The sequence below is a fragment of the Leiobunum rupestre genome, chromosome 1, assembly GCF_980474605.1.
Source record: "Leiobunum rupestre chromosome 1, qqLeiRupe1.1.hap1, whole genome shotgun sequence".
NCBI lineage: Eukaryota > Metazoa > Arthropoda > Arachnida > Opiliones > Sclerosomatidae > Leiobunum > Leiobunum rupestre.
In genome coordinates, this window is record NC_143384.1 from 69477439 (window position 1) to 69500202 (window position 22764).

The 22764-nt window shown below is 33.9% G+C and overlaps 1 protein-coding gene across 1 annotated transcript in view; it reads left to right on the forward strand.

Moving 5' to 3' along the window:
• The first annotated feature begins 4175 nt into the window (after nt 1-4175).
• Nucleotides 4176-22764, forward strand: part of LOC149966212 (glutamate receptor ionotropic, NMDA 2B-like) — a 236744-nt gene continuing 218155 nt past the window's right edge. Inside the window, exon 1 of the mRNA XM_090171102.1 lies at nt 4176-4282. The gene's annotated coding sequence lies outside the window, so the exon portion shown is untranslated. The remainder of the gene's footprint in view (nt 4283-22764) is intronic.

Sequence of the window (22764 nt, forward strand, 5' to 3'; positions counted from 1 at the left end):
GTCGATGTAAAAGCGTCTTTGGTAAATCGACACACGTTTTCCGAGGAAGGTATCTTGGCTGACCATTCGAACCGATAATGTAACACGTGCGCGAAATATCGCGTGTCAGTCTGAGAAGTTTGACCACGAAACGTTATGAAACTGCGTTTAAATTGACTCGCAAACGTGAAACTTGAGCTTGGATCGGTTATGGCCGACAAGCTTTTTAATGGTAAAACTATTTTTAAAGATCTCGCTTCCATCATCCCAAATAAAAAGGGGGAGAAAAAGCTAAACCCTCACAAATTTATAGTAATGATTAGTTTATCCATGGACAGTAAATTAAGGGGACAGGTTTTCGACACCCTTCCACAGTGCATTTCATTTCTCCCCGCGTATCAATCAGCTGGAAAGACTCCGAGGGAGTCTTGCAAGGTCGTTTGTATCACGTGATCTCAAAATTTCAAAATGGCAATCTAATGTAGTTGACATTGTTACGTAATTTTTTTGCGCTTTATATTTTAGTAATTTTTAATTTTGGTTTTTTAATTCAATAAAAACTATCAACTGATATTTAATCTATAAAAACGTGAAAAAATACCTTTTGGCGTAAAAATGTACTTCGTGTTTATCATTTTTCTTATTTCGAACAGTATCATCCACTCTTAGCGATATTTGTTTTTTTCAAACAACCTTGGCTGACTCCCTTAGTGTGATTGGTTTACGGGGGCTAAAAACCAGGCTTTTTACCGATAATCTAAAATCTACTATCCCTGGTTTATCTTTTCGGATTAAGTAGTCGCAAGTCAGATTCCTTGCGTGGTACCATAAGTGTATAATATTGTTACATAAGTGTACCGGTAAGATTGAAACCACACCAACAAAGGTCTATCATCATAGTGCCCTAAGCCAGCGTCCACCTAGCCCGGACAGGTGACAAATCCAGCATGGGTAGTAGTACCCTACTACTGATGGTCTCACCTTAGACGTGAGCCACTCAACCCAGCAGAAGGTGCAAAGGTTTCAGGAGACAGACTGCATTACGGGCAGTGGCGGACTGGGTCTATTATTTTGGGCTGCCAGAAGACAAAGGGCCCCAGCTTTAACAACTATAACGCGCTCATGAACAGTCCGTGGGGCCCACCTGTCATCGGGCAGGTTCACTCTATGGCCAGTCCGCCACTGATTACGGGCTTCGTCGCCAGGGCCGTAGCTAGAGAAAATGGCGCCAGGGGCGAGCTGCAATTTTGGCACCCCCTAATATTATAATATGGACCAAATTTGGCGCCCCTATACCCTATCGCGCGCATGGCGCCCGGGGCGGCCGCCCCGGGCGCCCAGCCCTAGCTACGGTCCTGTTCGTCGCCAATTTGCGTCCGCTTGCTAAGGCGTCACACGTATAGCCTTGTCCGCGCCTGGCTAGGGGGAGATTTTCTTCTTGCGATGACGTCATTCCTTTACTAGCTTTCAGTAAAATATTCCCCAAAGTGACAAACATATGGAACAATATTATAGACTGATGGCGGTACTGATGAGCTCCAACTAGGGCGAAACCGGTCTACCGCTGGAAATTATGGCTATTTTAATTATAAAATAATTTGTTTTTGACTCGAAGATCCATTTGGTTCGAGAATTTCGTAATGAAAATTTGTTAGGGTTTACCTTTTATGCCCCTTTTTTATTGTGGACTTTTCTATTTTTTCTCGTAATTTAACTGCATAATAGTCCATAAGCTTCGTGCAGAGTTTAAACATTAGTCAGAAGTATCACCGCCTCCCGACTGAGTTTTAAATTTAAGATGTGAAAGTTATCTACTCATTAAAAATTATCTCGATATAAAAACTGAAAGTTTCATTTAAGGAACATTCATATTCAAAAGTTATCTGCTATTTCTTCACGCATTTAGTTGACAGGTATTAAAGTAGATGGCGCTATCTTTTCTAAGCTTGAAGCCTGTAGGTGGTTTTTACTAGTGTTGTAAGTCGGAAATTTTTCCGTATTTTTACGTAAAAAAAGAAATTAATTCCGTTATTGGTCTTATATATTATTTGCAAATTTAAATAAAGCGGCATTTTCGCCTAAATTTTTCGAATCTAAAAGTAAAACTAAACCTCTAGACTAGTTTAAACTGATTAACAATGTAACACTATTAATGTTTCGTACTATGTTTGCCGATATTAGACATTTTATATCGATAAAAAGTTAAAAACATTGAATTTTGAAAACCTTTAAAAAGTAATTAATGTTTCAATTTCTTATTTTCCAATTTGCGAAAATTTTCTGTTTCCGGAAAATTAAAAACACTAGTTTTTACACACAATCTTGATAGCTGATTATTCTTCTTATTATTATTATTGAAATATTGTTACTCTAAGGTTGCTATAATGCGCTTATAGGTCGGTTTACAGTTTGTTTGACGCCGAGTTTGCTTTACAGGGGTAAGCAAAAACTCGGATTTCTTTTTAGCTTCTTTCAATCGAAAGATGGCGCCAATAGTTCCTAAATTGTAGCGAAAACGTACTAGTGGCGCCACCTCAAGAACTTCTGAAATTAAAAACAAAATCCTAACATCGCCCTGCCCCTGTGACTTACTACCCAGTTATACATCAGTAAACCCACCTATTATGTAAGTGTACAGGGATTTGTAAATTGTTTTTAAATTTAATTTTAATTTGCGAGATGCGCTTATCACGTCAGGAGGATTGTGTGTACTCAAATGTGCGTCCCTCTTGTTATTAACTTTATCCATCGTCCCATCTCGGACTTTATCAAAAGGTGTATTCTGCCGTGGTAAAAAGTAGTTCCCAATTAAGCAAATCTAAACGTATAAGGTTTTACAAAATTTCACTCGACAATGATTTAATTTCTTTAATATAACGGATTTTAATTTAAACCAAATGAATTAGTAAATTTCATATTTTTCATTATAGAGTAGTAGCACTCCGTAGCTTTGGCCATGGCCGCCATTTTGGTCGCAAATTTTTTATCTATAGGAAAGAGCATGGGTGACGTAGTAGAACGTCACAGTGCCATTACTCTATAAAATAGAAATTATATTCTTACCCAAAAGCCTTTATATGAAAGTAATCGGCAGTAATTATTTCAAGTCTTTGAGTCATATGTTCCCTACTGTGAATATGCGGGCAGTCACAGACTTCTCTCCTATTTATTTTTCAAATTAGTTTAGTCAAATATTTTATAAGAGACTATCAACCATTTATTTTTCAAATTAGTTTAGTCAAATATTTTATAAGAGACTATCAACCATTTATTTTTCAAATTAGTTTAGTCAAATATTTTATAAGAGACTATCAACTATTTATTTTTCAAATTTGTTTTTACATTTTTCAGAGCATAAACTGACTTATTTATCCAGATACTGTACATGAGCTTTAGGCCAACTTGTTTATTTCACGCCTCGAAAACAAGACGTTGCGTACGAAAAGTGTTCACTAGTTTCGCTGATAGCCTTCCACTCTATGTCAGTCGGTTACTCTACGATCGTGTCTCTCCATAAAAAAATAAAATTTAATTCCTAAATAAATCTTTGATCCGGTATTAATTTTTTCTTTGCAACTTTCTAAAACGCCTAACATTTACCGAGTTAGAAATGACAAACTATTTTTAAAAACTAGAAGAAATAAAAAAGTTTTTTGTGAAGAGTCTGGAACCCGAAATCATCGCCTTTCTTTTATCTACAATTTAATCCTCTTTTATACAATCTTCTCAGAGTTGATCCGTCCATTTGGAACTTACATTCCCATCCTCGAATACGACCGGCGGGAAATTGACAATAAAAAGTGTCCCACGCTTTTCCTTTACTAGCTATATCGTCGCTTCGCGTTTCTCTCCCGACAGAATCTATTTCTATGCCTCTCCATCGAAACCGTTCTTGAGCTTCCCGTCCCTCGCAGCCTCTTCCAATCCCTCCCGTCGATCCTTCTCTCTCCTCTTCCAATCCCATCATCCCTTCTCCGCCCCGCGAAGGGATATTTCCGCGACGTTCGGGCCAGAAACCATTCATTGGCCTCGTGGCCTTCGTTGCGGGCTGTACGATATTCCGTTTGCTCCACGGACGTCAGACGCTCTTAGTTTAGCTGTAGTGTAGGTTTAGTGCCACAAGGATCACCGAAGAATAAAATTACGCCGTTTGTCCTCGTTCGAATATTAGTGTCACCATTCGAAAAGAACGCTCACGTTTTCAAGAGTAGAAGGGGTTTTTCTAATTCAATTGAACGTTGACATAACCACCACGTGGTCACAAACTGGAAGCGTGTTGATATAGTTACTAAGTTCGTTTCGGGTGAGTTTTCAATTTTTAATCTCAATTTGGAGAAAAATTATCAAATTTTGAATAAAAGACCCTGCTAGTTTGTGAAATTACCGAGAACGTATTTCGAGGGGTCGGACATTTACCAAAATCCCGTACACTTTGTCTAAAATCGCAAAATCTTTAAACTCTCTCTATGGTAAATCAACATTGAAATCCCAAAATCACTTCAAAATAATGGCAAGTGTCCGACCCCTCGACCCGTTTACGGCACCGAGAAGTACCGAAAATAGTTATTCAAATTTAAACTAGCCTTAAAATAATTTTTCTTTTCGACAATAATTTATTTTTTAATTTATATATGATTGAAATAATTAAATCGGTAAATTCAGTTTTTTTTAGAACTAAATTAAATCGATTTTTTTCCATAACGAAATCGACTTCAATTTTTGGGAAATTAAGGTTTTCAATTTAAGAAAAGTTGTTAGTTAATGGATCATGCTAGCCAAGCTGGAAGATACAGTCATACGTGCTTACTAACCTAAAAACGTTCTTGATTTTTCGTAATGTTTATCGACCTTTGAGTTTATTTGTTTAAGTCGAAAGCAAATATTTGGGGCAATGGCCCGTCAGTTAAACCGAGCTCCTAAAATTATTTCCGTTTGTACGAGTCACCTTAATGTTGAACCAGACCGTTTTATTTTTGTTTAATAACGACCTGACAAATGACCAAGTCTGTGAACCAAAATGACTCGCTTTATTTACATAGGAAAATCGTGGTTGTGGAAAAACATTTATTCCCATTTTTTAACATTTCGAATCCCAAAAAAAATCGGTCGAAGTTATAAATTAAATTGATAAAATTAGCGAATAAGTAGATTAGTCCATTAAATTAAAAACTTACAAATAGCTCGTACCGATAGGTCTTCGAGCGAACAAAAAGACGCGAAACTCGGACCAAATAGATCTTCGAGTGCAAAACTAAATTAAATTAAATAGCCAGAAATTCCCACGGTAGACCGGTTTCGTCCTATTTGGGACTCGTCAGTACCGTGCGGGAAATCTGGCTCGCGACTATAACACCAAATAGAGAAACTAAGCCTAAACATTGAAAATTTCAAAACGAGTTGCGTAGCAACGGAAAGCCGAATATGGGGAGAGTGGTGCAGATAAGTATATACCCAATGTTAAGTTAATAGGAACCACCTATTAACTTAACAATGTATAAATTAAATTGTTGTATAAAAGCACGAAATAGCGGCTCATTTTATCATAATAATTATTGACCGTCAAAATCTTATAAAATAAAAATATTTATGATTTAAAGAAAACTTCCAACTTTGAAAATTGAAAACCATTTACGTACCAACTAATAAACTAAATACCATCCAAATTATTTAGAGCAATAGAGGAATATTTTACCTGCACGTAAAAACTAGTTTTTTCGCTTTAATATTAAATAGGTGATGTTCTTCTGGAAAGAACATTTATCGTGTATTCGCTAATTCGCTTGAAAAGGCATAACATGCTACCTCAAAATATCGGCTGCTAAAACGCACTACGACTTGATTTGAACGTAACTAGCGCCAGTTACCCCAGCTTGTGATAAACCTGGTGGTGGAAATTAGGAAGTTTTAGATATCCGTTAAAGGAACTGTCGGCTCAAGCATTTCCACCGGCGTTTTGATAAGACCGTTGTTATTACAGATGGAAATGAATCTATTCGATTCTTCGAAAAACTGACTTTAGTGGAGAGCGTAGTGCCATCTATTAATGGCCAAGGAAGCTAAAATTGAAAATAGCGAAACAATAACGTCGTTAGAAAACCATTGTTTTGTTGAGTTTTATAATTAGACAATTTATACTCTACTTCGTGGACTTTTACCTAAATTATATATCCCTTATAAAATATATTGTTAAAAATTATTATAATTTAAGCTATTGTCCAAATTTCAAACGAGTCAATCAACGTGTGGGTACTTTTAGGCATGGAATTAAACTTTGCTCAGAAAAAGAATATATTTCACCTCAAAAATTTAAAAAAATTCGAATTCATTTAACGAAAAAAATTAAAGAAGCCTTAAATAAATCTATATATCCGCAAAAATATTGTTATTTAAAAAAAAATTATTTTACCAGGTATAGAGTAGTATCGCTCTGTAGCTTTGGGCTATGGCCGCCATTTTGAGGGCAGAAAAAACATGGGTGACGCCGATATTACTCTATATTGTCAATTCTGATCTTAACGAAGCCTGTTTAACTATGTCTCAAGTACCTGTTGCTTTAGGTGAAGCATACATTCTTCATTATGAAATCAAAAAAGAACCGTTCGGTATTTTCATCACAACTAAATATTACTTTCAATCCTATAAACTTTATGCCCCGCTATTCGGGTTAAAATGTAGCTTAAAGGGGAACGGTCAAGCTCATAGATAAAATAACTTCGTATATAGATAGGAAACTTCATGTTGTAGAAGTGACGCCAGAATTTTGGCCGACATCTGGTGCAGTCACTAGATGTCGAAAAGCACACGTCCGCCGCGACACCTGGTGAGAAGTCGGTGAGACAGAAAAACAACGTAAAACCGCGCTGCTGAAGACGCGAAAAAATTTTTTTGCACGCGCGGCGCGTTCCAGTTATAAGAGACTTAAGCCTAAATTGCGCGATTTTAAAAGTTAGGATAGTTCGCAAATCGCTCATACGGGGTTAGGGGCGCTAGCGGCAGCCCCTAAGATGGCGGCGAAAATTCAAACCCAAACACCTGGCGTTACTTTTCGTTTAAACTTTTTGGGCCAAAAGCTATTTTTTCAAGACAAAAAAGGTACGTGTTAGTATATTGAACGTCTTGTTAATCTTTTGACACGGAAATAAGGCTATATTTGGAAAAGCTTAGCCGTTCCCCTTTAAGCTTCTTGTTTGGATTTCGACGCTATCGACATCTGTTGAAAAAAGAGTTATTTAACGTCAAGCCGACACTGGTTTTAAATATCGACACTATCTTAAAAAAATGGTTAATGTTCCTAAAGTGGCTAACGTTTCACAAAGACTTTGCAAATGCTTTTGAAGTTTCAAATCTTATTTGTAAGATTAAAATTGGCTGTTTCGAGCAGATTTAGATAGATGGAGCTAGAGACGAATCCACTCCGATAGATAGATTATTTGTCTATTTAATTAGTAAGCCAAGTTAGCCCTGTATAATATTTTCCTATGCTAACGTAGACTTTCAGTGGACAATTTAATTGAAACTTTGACAGTTTCTAACAAGGACGCGTCTGGCGTTTCCTCGAAGTCAGCGAGGCGAGTGTGTTCCCTTTTAATTAATATTTTGGCCAACGTTTCACGAAAAGCAGGTTGACACAATCAAGATATTCCTCCTTCAACCACGTCTTTAATGAATCTACAGGGTGTTTCCAATTCAAGGTCACTCAAGGTCTTGGTTAAGTGGCCATTTTTCAACCAATTATCAAGCATTTTTTCATAGAGTAACCCACTAACTTAGAGTGGAAGGCTATTAACGAAATTTGGTACGCGACGTCTTGTTTTCGAGGCGTGAAATAAACAAGTTGGCCCAAACGTTTATGTAAAATATCTGGATAAAAAGTCAGTTTAAACTCTAAATATGTAAAAATTACACCATCGCTCTTCGGACCACCATGGACACTGTATCTCTAACCGGACGGGAAAAGCAGCCTAAAAGAGGTACCCCTCACTGTCCGTTTGCGTCCTACTTCTTATTAGCTGAAATAGTCGGCTGTACTCGATTCGCAGGGCCGTCAAGGTCATTGAAAGAATGTAAACCCCCATTTCAAACGGAACGTTTTGTCGACCACGTGACGAATTATATGGCCTTGACAGCCCGAAACTTTCAAAAAAAGACGGTGGTGGCGGCAGGGGATTTTGTATGGTGGATGCTACAGCTTTTCCCGTCCGGTTAAAGATACAGTGTCCATGGGACCACATAAATTCACGCCTCGAAAACAAGTTAGTCCGTTAGGATTAATGTTTCATGAGCTTCCATAGGGCCTTCCACTCTATGCGAGTGGATTCCTTTATGTATTTTTCTTAGGTTTTCCATAATGTTAATAATATTAATAATAATAATAATAATAATAATAAGAATAATAACTATAGGCATGTCATCGAGTTACTTTAAAAAAAGTTTTAATGCCAGCAATTCAGGTGGCCGGGTTACAATGCGTAGGAAGGTGGTGTTAAACCCTTCATGCCACGCGAGCCCTCAGCTCAAACTATTACCGTTAACATCAACATGCTATTATGGTAAGGGGAAACCGAAAAACTCGGGTTGATCCGAGTTACCATAAAGTGCCACCAGCTGGGATCGAACCTCACTCCTCTTGCCTCAGGCGAAAGGGCTAACCACTCCGCCACCCCAGATATTCTAAAAGAGGGCTGCTCAAAAGGTCATTATAGTAATAATGTATATCAGCTAGGGTGATATTAACTCAAGGCACCATAGGAGGGGGGTGATAACAAGCCCTTCATTTTAGTGGAAAGGAAATTTAACGAATAATTCTGGTGAAACTTCCGTTAAACCAATGGAAACAAAAACTTGCATCCTCAACGCGGAGGAAGAAATTTTACACCTACATGTAGTACCACAATCTGCAATCGACTTTTCTTGATGGGATGCGAAAGTGCTAAAAAATCCGTAACCCAAAGTTTTTATAGAAAGTAGTTAGTTCTGTTCAACTTTTTTTATGTATTGCATGAAATGGCGGGGAATTCATAAGCTCTTTGGTAGGAGAGCTGGCGGAAGCATTGTGGAAGCTAGCCCCAAATGGTAAAACAAGAAAGCCATGTTACTTTATTGAAAGGAATAATGGGCCGTCTTTTGTTAATGGCGATCTCGACCTTGAAATTGCGAATCTCGAAAGTATACTAAAATATTCAAAAACAAATAACTGGATAAACAGTGCGATTTCGACCTTCAAAATGGTGACCTTATTATTTTATAAGCTATTAACTAAATTTAAAAAAAATTAAAATTAAAATAATGGCTATAAACAAGTTGATCTCGACCTTGAAAATGGTGATTTCGACCTTCAAAAATGGCAAATTTTTAAATTGGAAATTTTGATATTGAGGCGAAATAGTAAATTTTGTAAACCAAAATATATTTCATATTCACATTGAAGAAATTGTTTGTTAAACAAACAATTTACGGAACACCTCATGCAGAATCAAATCCTATGAATGTTAGGCCCAAGTCATCTTGCGACTTTTAATGCCTTTAAACAGGTGGCCGGGTTACAATGCGTAGGAGGGTGGTGGCAAGCCCTTCATGCCACGCGAGCCAACAGCTCCCTACACTCACTATTACCGTTAACCTCTATAAGTTTTTATAGAAAGGGGAAACCGAAGAACTCGGAGAAAAATCCCTTCAGCCAGTGGGGAGAAAACTTTCAGAATCTTCGCCGAAGGACTGTTTCCGAGTTTTCATCCAGTGCCACAAGGTGGAACCTAACCCGGTTCCTCTTGCTGCGAGGCGAAAGTGCTAACCACTCTACCACCCCACCTACAGCATTGGCTCGATTTTTGGTAAATTTTTTAAAGTCCGTGTCATTATAAATAACGTCATAAGAGAAATTACGTCATAAGAGAAACGCTGTCAAATGCTACGTGAGACACGAGAGAGGGCTAACGGAAAACATCGAAGACCTCTATATTATCTGTGCCGCGAAAAGCTCTCAGTAAAATTTTTACACGCGAAGAATAAGAAGTGTCATACCTATTGAACTCTATTATACATTTATGTAATTATCGAGACACAGGGTTGCCAACGACTCTAAAATTGAATGTTTAATGATAAAGATGATTTAAAAAGATTAAGTAGAAGGAAAGTGAGGGTGTGGCTCCGATCCCGGGGTCGGGGTCAGGTTCGGGATCGGGGTCCGGGATTTAAGGGGTGAAATGAGGGTAAAATCATCGAAAAGTCAATGTATTTAGGGTATTTTTCGCGACGATTTGTTTTTCCGTATATCAACATATTATGTCCAGGCCAACTTGTTCATTTATCTACGCTTATCAAGTTTTATCGTACGGAATAAGTTGAAATGATGTAAAAATTGATAACCTAGGCGACGCGTGCGCAGATTACCCCGGGGGACGCGGTTAATTTGAATTTAATAGTGTTTTGACGTCATGGAATATTCGTTGTTAAAGTAGAATGGAAATATTTTTAAACTTCATTTTAATATCATTGTAGTACTTAAATATGCTTGACACTTGAACCAATCTCACGAGTATTTCTTAAAACGAATATCTCGATCGCGTTTTATCGTACGAAATAAGTGGAAATTATGTAAGTTGTATGATACTTGATAACCTAGGCAGGAAGATAGCGCGCGCGTGCGCGGATTACCTGGGAGGCGCGGATTGCCCGGGCGCGCGGTTAATTTGAATTTAAAACATGGATTCCCTCTCCGAAATAATTCATGTACCCAAAATTGGACCGCAAGTTTTTTTCTTTTAGCGGAATCTCTATGGGAGTTTAACATTACAATAAAGCTAATAGGACCAGTTTGGGGTACTTTTGGTCCGAAATGGGGTACATAGGGCCGAAAATGGTGACTTTGGTCGTTTTAAGGGTACTTTTGGTCTATTTTGGTCCATTTTTGGGTACATCAGAAAAGCAGTTGGAAAAACGAAGAGCCTTATTTTTTTTTCCACTCATCTCCAAACTCCAAAATTTATTGCTATAATTTATTTATCCCTTCCGTAGGTATAAAATAAGATAAAAACCACTTACCTATATTTTAATTACGGTAAATTAAAAATACTTAATTAGTGTACTAAGTTAAGTTTAAAAGAACCTTTTGTAACAATTCCAATATGTAAATATAGGTATAAGGATTGAAAAATACTTAAAGTGGTTTTACTGATAAACTCTAAAGGAATTTAACTTTAAAGGGTATCTTAGATTATTGTTTTTAATTTTATTCAAGTTGAAAACGTATTAAGAGTCCTTCAAAGTACTATAAAAGGATTTTATTTACGAACTTAATTCATATTTTCTTCAAACTTTCAATTCGCTTTTATTACTATTTAAATACGGTAAAATATAATTCTTATACACAAATATACTCAGAAAGATACTATAAAACACTAAAATTAAAATTAAATTAAATTTGTGTGGATAAGATTTGTAAATATCATTTTGAAACTAATAACTTTCACGCTTTATTTAAGTCAAGCCAATAAAAACAATTACCTATATTTTAAATACGGTAAAATATAAATACATTTCCGATATGTAAATAGGTAGAATAACACTATGAAAAGTTCCTTTTTACCTCTCCGAGGGGACAAAGTCCCCTAGGAGGGGTTATACAACGACCGTGTCTGTGGGTGGGTCTGTGGGTTCGTCTGTGGGTGGGTCTGTGGGTTCGTCTGTGGGTGGGTCTGTGTGTGGGTCTGTGGGTGGGTCTGTGGGTGGGTCTGTCTGTCTGTCAGGACTGCGAACGCGTTCGCATTTTCGGTGCAAAGTGTAATCACTGCGTACGCAGTTTCTCAAAGGGTTGGCAAAACCACCGTGTGACGGTGAGCGTTAACGAATGCATTTGCGGTTTGGTTTGGATGGTGTTTTTTCGCTCACCGTCGTGACGGTTTGGTGTATTACGTTTTTGTAATGTTTATGCGTAGGTTGTGAGTGTTGAATTTGTTGTGTTTGTGTTCTGATGGTTGTGCATGTTGAGTCTGTTGTGTTATATGGGCGTTTTCTCTCCAATTTCTTCTTAATGACTTTTGGACGGACCGAGTGCTGAGTGTAATGCTACCTCTCAACGTCCAATGGCAGGGTTTCCACCAGTTGTACACGGTATTCGTCTTAGTATCAATTTGCGATCGCATCGGGCGGGATTTGAACCCGAGACCTCCTGATTGACAGGCGGACGTTCTACCACAGAACCACCGACACTTGTTACGCCTTATTGAAAATTAGACCTTCAGCTTTATCGGAAGCGTATTTAATAGATTACGAAATTTTGGTTTAATTGAAATAGAATTGAAATTGAAATTATTGCATCGAAGAAATTCTAATTTAGCGATTTCTCATTTGATTAAAAACAAATGCGTCACCCAGGTTTCGAACCCGGGCCGTTCAGTTAGGCAGTCGAGCGCTCTACCACAGAACCAACGATAACTTCAAGCTACACTGCAAATAAGACACTCATTGTAAGCATAATAGTTAACAAAGTCTTGAATTTTTTTACGAATGAAATTGTGAAGGCCTAATGTGGTTTTTTTACGAAAAAATTATAAAGACTTAATCTTGTTTAATATAATAAGTTGCTTTATTTCAATTTGGTACTTTTGTTTAGTGTTTTTTTAATGAATGGAGTTTAAGATTGTTTCTTCTATTATTTGACGTTTTATTTTTGCGGTTGTATATTTGTTTTATCTTTTATTCTTTTAAAATTATTTACTTCTTCCGCAAAATGGTTCATTTTTTGGAGGAACCTTTTTACTTATTTTTTGTGTATTAATGTTTTGAGAACCTTTACGTTTGGGAAAGGATAATTTTTGACGGAACCTTCAAAGTGTATACGTCGCATTTTCAAAAAATTTAATGGTCAAATCTTGTTTTAGCGCAGTCAGCAGATAAGATAAAGGGTAGAACCCGTTAGTTTTTTGTAATTTATTTAGTTTTTTTCAGTCGTATATTCTTATCTATTAGGTTTAGCGTATTGGTTTTCAAGCTTAATAATTCATTTATTAACAACATATCGAGTTGCTCTGGTTTTCAACTCGGTCGTAATTTATTTTAAACGTTTTCTCGGCTGATTAAGATGTTTAATGCAGTTCATCAATTGGGTTCGTTTGTGTTTATTTATAAAGAACCCTAACTATTCCCTCTACGGTCATTTATTGATATACGTATAGTCTAGTGGCTTTCTGTGCTTTGTGAATGGTAAGTTTTTCGCTTCTTGTTAATAAGTTTTTTGGTGGTGTGGATATTTGGATATCTACGATTCCTAATGCAGTCATTGATATCCTGGGTGTGCGAGTCATTATATGATATTGGAAATTGGACGGTTTTGGTCTTTTTCATGCGATATGTCACAACGTCAACAGGATGGTTCCGACAGTCTACGAGTCGTCCACTACCAGATATCTACGGTATCCTGATCGGGCGAACGTTGAAATAAAATGAGCGTTAACTATGCGGCAAGTATTTCGTAAGCGACAAAAATACAAATACCCTCTGTAGATATTTCTTTCATTAAAATTGGCTTCGTATTATTTTTAACTGCTAAACTTGTACCGTAAATAGGGTTAAAGTCAATTGTTCATTGTTTTAGTACGTCTAACTCACTGTTGTAACTACTTAATTTATAATATTCTGAATAAATTAATCTCGGTTGTTTCGTCTCAATTATTTTAATTCAAATTAAAATTTTATACCGGGCGGGATTGAACCGGGATTACGTTATTAGTAAATAACTCTGAATTGGGGAGATATAACTTTGAGGGTCAGCTCGAGAAATTATTACCACTAGGGACAATGCTTCCGAGGAGAGGTATATTTTGGCTTGCCAACTTGTTCTTCTTTTAATACGACAACACACAACTCTGATACGCAAATATATATAAAGAAAATATAAAAAAAATTTACTCTACGTTCGATACGTTAAAATACATTTCCGATACACAAATATAGATAAAGAAATACTATAAAATGTAAAAAGGTAGAAAAATACTACACATTAACCATTATGAATTTAAGCTTACAACATCCTTCACGTATAGAGCATAACATATATGTTCAGAGTTACTTGTTTCCTCGTTATCTTTATCGCATGTGTTTTAAATAGCGTATGGAATAAGTTAAGAATGTACTGAAATGGTGCATGTTTAAACCTCGTAGAATAAAGAGTAAAACATATGTTCAGAGTCGGCTTGATTACTAAAGCGAATAACACAGAGACGTTTCCGGTGTAGTCACGTAGGAAGAAAAATACTACAACACTCTCTATACTCTACATTCAACACGTTAAAATATACTTCCGAAATGCCAATATAGGTAGTAAAATACTACAAAATCTCTATACTTTACCTTGTATACGTTAAATTACATTCCAATATGTAAATATAGGAGGAAAAATACTACAAAAGCCTCTTTCCTTGACGTTCAATATGTTAAAATAGATTTCTGAAATGCAAATGTAGGTAGTAAATACTACAAAATCTCTATACTCTACCTTCAATACGTTAAATTACATTCCAATATGTAAATATAGGTAGTAAATACTACAAAAGCCTCTTTTCTTGGCGTTCAATATGTTAAAATAGATTTCTGAAATGCAAATATAGGTAGTAAATACTACAAAAGCCTCTTTTCTTGGCGTTCAATATGTTAAAATAGATTTCTGAAATGCAAATATAGGTAGTAATTACTACAAAACCTCTTACTCTACGTTCAATACGTTAAATTAATGATATGCCTCCGATCGAATCGTTCATTTTTTTCCTATTTAAATATACGCATTTAAATTAGAATTGCTTCTAGTGTTCGGCAGTCGATTAATTTTTATCCACAAATTTTCCGATTTATTTAAAAAACGTTGGTAAAAAGAATATCATTTTAACTTATTTAATTGTGTTTTTTACCCAACCAAGCATTTATTTGAATAAAAGTGGTATTTATTTAAATAACCAATAGTTAAATAAAAATTGTTAAATGTTTAAATAATCGAAAGTGAACAAGCCTATTTTTTAAATAAAACAAACAGACTTTAGAGTTGATAAGATTTGTAAATATCATTTGAAACTAATAATTTTCACGCTTTATTTAAGTCAAGCAATTACATTTTTAAAAATGAAAGAAGTTAAACAATATAAAAATTTGTAAATATTGTAAATATTTTTAGGTAATAAAGAAATTAAGAAATGTTTTAATTAAAATATCTTTCATTTTCTACTACATTTTTAAAAATGAAAGAAGTTTAACAACATAATTATTCTAATATAATTTCAAAATCAGGTATTATTTAAAGTACAAATGCATAATTTAGTGAAGCAATTCTTATTTAAATACTTTTATTTAATTAATTTGTGTATCTGAAATGTATTTATTGAAAAATAAGTGGGTTTTACTATTTATCATGGTTTTTTTTATATATATATTGGAATTGTTACTAAAGGTTCTTTTAAACGTAACTTAGTACATTAATTTATTTTGGAAGTTCAAAACGTATTAAGAGCCCTTCAGAGTACTATAAAAGGATTTCATTTACAAACTAAATTAATATTTTCTTCAAACTTTCAATTCGTTATAATTTGAATTTAAATGAAAACATCATGGATTATAGGTGCGTAATCTACTATTAGACCGAACGGATTAAAAAATATTTAAAGTAAGTGGTTTTACTGATAAACTAAAGGAATTTAACTTTAAAGGGTATCTTAGATTATTGTTTTTAATATTATTCAAGTTCAAAACGTATAAAGAGTCCTTCAAAGTAATTTAAAAGAATTTTATTTACGAACTAAATCCATATTTTAGAAGTTAGTTTGTATGAAATACTTACTAATACCTGAAAAATGGACTTTAGAGTTGATAAGATTTGTAAATATCATTTGAAACTAATAATTTTCACGCTTTATTTAAGTCAAGCCAATAAAAACAATTACCTATATTTTAAATACGGTAAAATATAAATACATTTCCGATATGTAAATAGGTAGAAGTAAATAGGTAGAATAACACTATGAAAAGTTCCTTTTTCTTCTTTTAATACGACAACACACAACTCTGATACGCAAATAAATATCAAGAAAATATAAAAAAAAAATTTACTCTACGTTCGATACGTTAAAATACATTTCTGATACACAAATATAGATAAAGAAATACTATAAAATGTAAAAAGGTAGAAAAATACTACACATTAACCATTATGAATTTAAGCTTACAACATCCTTCACGTATAGAGCATAACATATATGTTCAGAGTTACTTGTTTCCTCGTTATCTTTATCGCGTGTGTTTTAAATAGCGTATGGAATAAGTTAAGAATGTACTGAAATGGTGTATGTTTAAACCTCGTAGAATAAAGAGTAAAACATATGTGCAGAGTCGGCTTGATTACTAAAGCGAATAACACAGAGACGTTTCCGGTGTAGTCACGTAGGAAGAAAAATACTACAACACTCTCTATACTCTACATTCAACACGTTAAAATATACTTCCGAAATGCCAATATAGGTAGTAAAATACTACAAAATCTCTATACTTTACCTTCAATACGTTAAATTACATTCCAATATGTAAATATAGGAGGAAAAATACTACAAAAGCCTCTTTTCTTGGCGTTCAATATGGTGAAATAAATTTCTGAAATGCAAATGTAGGTAGTAAATACTACAAAATCTCTATACTCTACCTTCAATACGTTAAATTACATTCCAATATGTAAATATAGGTAGTAAATACTACAAAAGCCTCTTTTCTTGGCGTTCAATATGTTAAAATAGATTTCTGAAATGCAAATATAGGTAGTAAATACTACAAAAGCCTCTTACTCTACGTTCAATACGTTAAATTAATGATATGCCTCCGATCGAATCGTTCATTTTTTCCTATTTAAATATACGCATTTAAATTAGAATTGCTTCTATTGTTCGGCAGTCGATTAATTTTTATCCACAAATTTTCCGATTTATTTAAAAAACGTTGGTAAAAAGAATATCATTTTAACTTATTTAATTGTGTTTTTTACCCAACCAAGCATTTATTTGAATAAAAGTGGTATTTATTTAAATAACCAATAGTTAAATAAAAATTGTTAAATGTTTAAATAATCGAAAGTGAACAAGCCTATTTTTTAAATAAAACAAACAGACTTTAGAGTTGATAAGATTTGTAAATACCATTTGAAACTAATAATTTTCACGCTTTATTTAAGTCAAGCAATTACATTTTTAAAAATGAAAGAAGTTAAACAATATAAAAATTTGTAAATATTGTAAATATTTTTAGGTAATAAAGAAATTAAGAAATGTTTTAATTAAAATATCTTTCATTTTCTACTACATTTTTAAAAATGAAAGAAGTTTAACAATATAATTATTCTAATATAATTTCAAAATCAGGTATTATTTAAAGTACAAATGCATAATTTAGTGAAGCAATTCTTATTTAAATACTTTTATTTAATTAATTTGTGTATCTGAAATGTATTTATTGAAAAATAAGTGGGTTTTACTATTTATCATGGTTTTTTATATATATATATATATATTGGAATTGTTACTAAAGGTTCTTTTAAACGTAACTTAGTACATTAATTTATTTTGGAAGTTCAAAACGTATTAAGAGCCCTTCAGAGTACTATAAAAGGATTTCATTTACAAACTAAATTAATATTTTCTTCAAACTTTCAATTCGTTATAATTTGAATTTAAATGAAAACATCATGGATTATAGGTGCGTAATCTACTATTAGACCGAACGGATTAAAAATACTTAAAGTAAGTGGTTTTACTGATAAACTAAAGGAATTTAACTTTAAAGGGTATCTTAGATTATTGTTTTTAATATTATTCAAGTTCAAAACGTATAAAGAGTCCTTCAAAGTAATTTAAAAGAATTTTATTTACGAACTAAATCCATATGAAATACTTACTAATACCTGAAAAATGGACTTTAGAGTTGATAAGATTTGTAAATATCATTTGAAACTAATAATTTTCACGCTTTATTTAAGTCAAGCAATTACATTTTTAAAAATGAAAGAAGTTAAACAATATAAAAATTTGTAAATATTGTAAATATTTTTAGGTAATAAAGAAATTAAGAAATGTTTTTATTAATGCTTGGTTGGGTAAAAAACACAATTAAATAAGTTAAAATGATATTTGCGTATCAGAGTTGTGTGTTGTCGTATTAAAAGAAGAAAAAGGAACTTTTCATAGTGTTATTCTACCTATTTACATATCGGAAATGTATTTATATTTTACCGTATTTAAAATATAGGTAATTGTTTTTATTGGCTTGACTTAAATAAAGCGTGAAAGTTATTAGTTTCAAATGATATTTACAAATCTTATCAACTCTAAAGTCTGTTTGTTTTATTTAAAAAATAGGCTTGTTCACTTTCGATTATTTAAACATTTAACAATTTTTATTTAACTATTGGTTATTTAAATAAATACCACTTTTATTCAAATAAATGCTTGGTTGGGTAAAAAACACAATTAAATAAGTTAAAATGATATTCTTTTTACCAACGTTTTTTAAATAAATCGGAAAATTTGTGGATAAAAATTAATCGACTGCCGAACACTAGAAGCAATTCTAATTTAAATGCGTATATTTAAATAGGAAAAAAATGAACGATTCGATCGGAGGCATATCATTAATTTAACGTATTGAACGTAGAGTAAGAGGTTTTGTAGTAATTACTACCTATATTTGCATTTCAGAAATCTATTTTAACATATTGAACGCCAAGAAAAGAGGCTTTTGTAGTATTTACTACCTATATTTGCATTTCAGAAATCTATTTTAACATATTGAACGCCAAGAAAAGAGGCTTTTGTAGTATTTACTACCTATATTTACATATTGGAATGTAATTTAACGTATTGAAGGTAGAGTATAGAGATTTTGTAGTATTTACTACCTACATTTGCATTTCAGAAATCTATTTTAACATATTGAACGCCAAGAAAAGAGGCTTTTGTAGTATTTTTCCTCCTATATTTACATATTGGAATGTAATTTAACGTATTGAAGGTAAAGTATAGAGATTTTGTAGTATTTTACTACCTATATTGGCATTTCGGAAGTATATTTTAACGTGTTGAATGTAGAGTATAGAGAGTGTTGTAGTATTTTTCTTCCTACGTGACTACACCGGAAACGTCTCTGTGTTATTCGCTTTAGTAATCAAGCCGACTCTGAACATATGTTTTACTCTTTATTCTACGAGGTTTAAACATACACCATTTCAGTACATTCTTAACTTATTCCATACGCTATTTAAAACACATGCGATAAAGATAACGAGGAAACAAGTAACTCTGAACATATATGTTATGCTCTATACGTGAAGGATGTTGTAAGCTTAAATTCATAATGGTTAATGTGTAGTATTTTTCTACCTTTTTACATTTTATAGTATTTCTTTATCTATATTTGTGTATCGGAAATGTATTTTAACGTATCGAACGTAGAGTAAATTTTTTTTTTTATATTTTCTTTATATATATTTGCGTATCAGAGTTGTGTGTTGTCGTATTAAAAGAAGAAAAAGGAACTTTTCATAGTGTTATTCTACCTATTTACATATCGGAAATGTATTTATATTTTACCGTATTTAAAATATAGGTAATTGTTTTTATTGGCTTGACTTAAATAAAGCGTGAAAGTTATTAGTTTCAAAATGATATTTACAAATCTTATCCACACAAATTTAATTTAATTTTAATTTTAGTGTTTTATAGTATCTTTCTGTCTATATTTGTGTATAAGAATTATATTTTACCGTATTTAAATAGTAATAAAAGCGAATTGAAAGTTTGAAGAAAATATGAATTAAGTTCGTAAATAAAATCCTTTTATAGTACTTTGAAGGACTCTTAATACGTTTTCAACTTGAATAAAATTAAAAACAATAATCTAAGATACCCTTTAAAGTTAAATTCCTTTAGAGTTTATCAGTAAAACCACTTTAAGTATTTTTCAATCCTTATACCTATATTTACATATTGGAATTGTTACAAAAGGTTCTTTTAAACGTAACTTAGTACACTAATTAAGTATTTTTAATTTACCGTAATTAAAATATAGGTAAGTGGTTTTTATCTTATTTTATACCTACGGAAGGGATAAATAAATTATAGCAATAAATGTTTGGAGTTTGGAGATGGGTGGAAAAAAAAATAAGGCTCTTCGTTTTTCCAACTGCTTTTCTGATGTACCCAAAAATGGACCAAAATAGACCAAAAGTACCCTTAAAACGACCAAAGTCACCATTTTCGGCCCTATGTACACCATTTCGGACCAAAAGTACCCCAAACTGGACCTATTAGCTTTATTGTAATGTTAAACTCCCATAGAGATTCCCCTAAAAGAAAAAAACTTGCGGTCCAATTTTGGGTACATGAATTATTTCGGAGAGGGAATCCATGTTTTAAATTCAAATTAACCGCGCGCCTGGGCAATCCGCGCCTCCCAGGTAATCCGCGCACGCGCGCGCTATTTTCCTACCTAGGTTATCAAGTATCATACAACTTACATAATTTCCACTTATTTCGTACGATAAAACGCGATCGAGATATTCGTTTTAAGAAATACTCGTGAGATTGGTTCAAGTGTCAAGCATATTTAAGTACTACAATGATATTAAAATGAAGTTTAAAAATATTTCCATTCTACTTTAACAACGAATATTCCATGACGTCAAAACACTATTAAATTCAAATTAACCGCGTCCCCCGGGGTAATCTGCACACGCGTCGCCTAGGTTATCAATTTTTACATCATTTCAACTTATTCCGTACGATAAAACTTGATAATATATACGTTCAAGTGTCTTTCGAGATAAGCGAAGATAAATGAACAAGTTGGCCTGGACATAATATGTTGATATACGAAAAAACAAATCGTCGCGAAAAATACCCTAAATACATTGACTTTTCGATGATTTTACCCTCATTTCACCCCTTAAATCCTCGGAGCCACACCCTCACTTTCCTTCTACTAGATTACTTCGTTAAAATTTACTCTTTAATTTTTAAAACACGTTGTACCGATTTGTAAAATAGGCAAATTTAAAAAAATAAATATTTACATTTTTAAGAAATAATTTTTTTAAGTCATCTATATGAATTTTAGTAAACTGACGTTAATTGTGACCCTACTCCAACAAAACAAAAGGAAAATACTCAAATCACTTCCTCATATTGGTCAGATTTAGGAACTAAGAAGTATTTATTCAGCAAAAACATTGACCAGGGTGCAATGGTAAATATTTCCGATAATTTCACAGAAAATCACAATTTATCGGAAATTAATGCAAACCTTTTCATAAACGTACCGGAAGTTGCTTATATTAGGGGTGGGGGAGGATTGGAATACGTTTTAAAAGATCAAAGATCTATCTACGCAATAGATTTATTATTTCAAAACTTAATTTTAATTTAACTTCGAAAATTTCAAAACCAGAACTAAAAAATCGCAATTCTAACTTACGTACATTTACTAAACTAATAAAAGGACATTTCTTGTACATAATTAAGAGATTAAAATAATTAAAAACAACTGTTGTACAATTAAAAGGTTTTATTAAAAAACACAGCTACGGCCGTTCCGACGCCAACAGCAGCGTCGTCGTCAGGCTAATATACATATTAGGCTAGGCGCCCACTGGCTGTCCGTTTCGTATCCGTCCAGCCTTCCACAAGGCATTGTCTCAGTCACGAAGCAAAGGCTTGTGAAAGGTAGGACGGAGACGTTACGAAGAGCAGTGAGCGCCTGGCTTTAGCCTGACGACGACGCTGGTGTTGGCGTCGAAACGGCCGTAGCTGTGTTTTTTAATAAAACATTTTAATTGTACAACATGGATTAAAGGATTGATATACCCCCGTACCGTAAAATACATACCGTGGTTTTTAATTATTTTAATCTCTATGTACATTTATGTCGTCTCAGATGGAATTTAGTAACTAATAATAATCATCTGGCCTAACGCCAAACCTACTAGCGACTTTTAATTACATTGATTCAGGTGGCCGGCTGGCGAACCCTTCTTTCCACGCGAGCCAACAACTCCCTGCACTCATTATACCTCAACAGCTTTATATGGAAAGGAGAAACCAAAGAGTTCGTGGAAAGAGCCCTTTTACCAATAGGCACAGTGAACTTGCAACCTCAACGAGGAAGGACATGTTGCAAGTTTCCACCCAGTGTTACCAGCTGGAATTGTACCCGGTTCCTTTGGCTTGGTAACCCCTCCGTCACCCTAGTATTTGCGCTAAACTAATATTCGTTGACGAAGCGCTATTTAATAGGACGACAGGACGTTTTAAAAATTAATAGTTCATCGACGGATGGCGCCACTATGGCAAATTTCATATTCAAATTCGCGTTAATTGAAACCCCCTGTGCCATTTTCCATAGTTACCAGAAGCTTTGCATAACGAATTCTTATTTCCGTCTAAATGTAATTTCCGCAGTTTTATCTATTTTGTTCCGTTTTCTTGACCCCATAAGTGTCCCGTTTTGCCGAAGTGGGGGTTTCCGGAATTTCGCTGATATTAGCTTCCATTACCGAGCGCCAAGGGGAGTTGAGAACAATTAATCAACTTTTCATCGCGTTCGCCGTGATCCGCCGCCAACTTTTGTTTTCATCTCGGCCAACGAAAGTTCTTCGCCAACCATTTATCTAACGCTAGATGGCGGTCTCGTACGTAGTACTTTGCAAAGTGATTTATGGCGACTTGTCTCGAGTTAATATTTCGCCGCAACCCCACACCCGCTTTATGTAAT